The sequence below is a fragment of the Rhinolophus sinicus genome, chromosome 17 (genome assembly GCF_057876585.1).
Source record: "Rhinolophus sinicus isolate RSI-liver-muscle chromosome 17, RSI-T2T, whole genome shotgun sequence".
Classification (NCBI taxonomy): domain Eukaryota; kingdom Metazoa; phylum Chordata; class Mammalia; order Chiroptera; family Rhinolophidae; genus Rhinolophus; species Rhinolophus sinicus.
The window spans coordinates 91,027,913-91,030,090 of record NC_142517.1 but is presented as its reverse complement, the minus strand read 5'-3'; the positions used below and the strand labels follow the sequence as shown (position 1 = coordinate 91,030,090).

General features: G+C 38.3%; 1 pseudogene; it reads left to right on the top strand.

The window, feature by feature from the left end:
• The first annotated feature begins 522 nt into the window (after nt 1–522).
• Nucleotides 523–1,945, top strand: LOC109447565 (uncharacterized; annotated as a pseudogene).
• The last annotated feature ends 233 nt before the right edge of the window (nt 1,946–2,178 follow it).

Below are 2,178 nucleotides of genomic sequence, written 5' to 3'. Positions count from 1 at the left end.
TTGTCTGGATGCCTCTCTCAGTCCTAGAGGCTGCCTTTCATTCCTTGCACATGTCTCTCTCCATCTTCAAGCCAGAGGTGCATTATTCTCATGCTTCAAATCTCTGAATTCTCCTTCTCTTATCAGCCAGAAAAGTCTTTGCTTTAAAAGTGTTCATGTTATTAACTTAGGACCACCCTGATAATCTTCTCATCTTACGGTGACCTGATTAGTAATTTTAATTTCTTCCTCAGAAGTTCATTTTGACAAGTAATGTAGCCTAGTCAAGGAGTAACACTTCATTGTAAAGCTGAGGGGTTAGGAAGAGGAAGTCTTGGGATGGGTGGTGATGAGGTAAAAAAAGGTTAATAAATGTGAGCCTGGGACCGAAATAGGCACTCACTGGAATCCCACGCTGCAGACTCAAGGACTGGGCACTCCTGGGAACCCTGTGCGTCCTGAGTACGCTCTGGCTTCTGTGGACTCTGCTTCTCCAGTGAATGACCCTTGAGGAAAACTGACCAGTTCTTATAACTTAAAATCATGGTTGATGATTTGGTGATATTCAGAGATGTTGCTGTAGACTTTGCTCAAGAAGAGTAGGAATGCCTGAACTCATATCAGAAGAATTTGTACAGAGATGTGATATTAGAGAACTTGGTGTCAGTGGGACGTTCCATTTCTAAGCCACATGTCATTACCCTGATAGAACAAGGGAAAGAACCCTGGATGGTTGTGAGGGATGAGAAAAAGAGATGGAGCCTAGATTCAGAATCTAGATATGACATTAAAAAGTTATCTCAAAAGGATATTTATGAAATGAATTTATCTCAGTGGGAGATAATGGAAACCTTTGGAAGTTATAGCTTGGAAGACTCCTTTTTCAGAAAAGACTGTGAATATAAAAAGTTTGAGGACAAAAGCATCCTCAAAAGGCATATTTCAGGCAAGTGAAAAACAACACCTCTGAAAAAAGGCCCACTTACAGAAAACTCAAATCTCTTACTTTACATCAGAGAATTCATAACAGAGAGAAACCCTATGAATGTGGGGAGTATGGAAAGGCTTTTAGAGTACACCAGCAACTTACTTTCCATCAGAGAATTCCTACTGATGAGAAACCCTCTGTATGTAAAGATTGTGGAAAAACCTTTAGACAGTGTGCCCATGTTAGTCGCAGCAGATAATTCATATTTCTGACAAACTCCTTGAATGTAAAAAATGTGAAAAGATCTTTACATGTAGTGCAGATCTTCTAGTATATCATATAATTCATACTGGTGAGAAGCCCTATGACTGTAAGGAATGTGGGAAATCCTTTAGAGTGTGAGGACAACTTAATCTCCATCAGAGGATTCATACTGGTGAGAAAGTCTATGAATGCAAGGATTGTGGGAAGACCTTTTTAGAGAGTATGCACACTTTACTTGACATCAAAGACTTACTGTTGCTGAGACGTGCTTTGAGTGTAATGAACATGGGCAGGCTTTTCTGTGTAGTACGAGCCTTAGAATACACCACAAACTTCATACTGGTGAAAAACTCTGTGAATGTAAGGAATATAGGAAGGCCTTCAGAGTGCGGCAACAACTAACACTCTATAGCAGAATTCATACTGGTGAGAAACCCTATGATTGTAAAGACTGTGGGCAGATATTTAGCCTTGGCTATCATCTAACTCTCCATCAGAGAATTCATACCGGTGAGACATCTTATGAATGTGAAGAATGTCAGAAGTTTTTTTCATCGTTACTCAGAACTTGTTTCACAATAGGGTATTCATGTTGGAGAGAAAACCTATGATTGTAAGGAATGTGGAAAGGCCTTTAGATTTTATTCATCACTTATTCAACATCACGGAATTCATTCTGGTGAGAAACCATACAATTGTAAGGGATGCAAAAAGGCCTTTCACCAACACTCACACCTTACTTATGATCAGCAAATTAATAATATAACTACATAATTATAAGAAATCCTTCCATTGTGGATTTTGTGTTAAGGAGTATTGTGTTTAGGAGCGTTTTTCTAGAGAAAAAGCTTTTGAATGTAGGGATCCCTTTTACTTCATGATGACAATTAAAAAGTTTTATTTAAAAGAAAGAATATGTTCGTGAATGAACTTCATAATGAACTTCATAGTGAACAGATTGGGTTGACATCTGAACCCATTGATCAATTTTAACCTCATCAAAAATA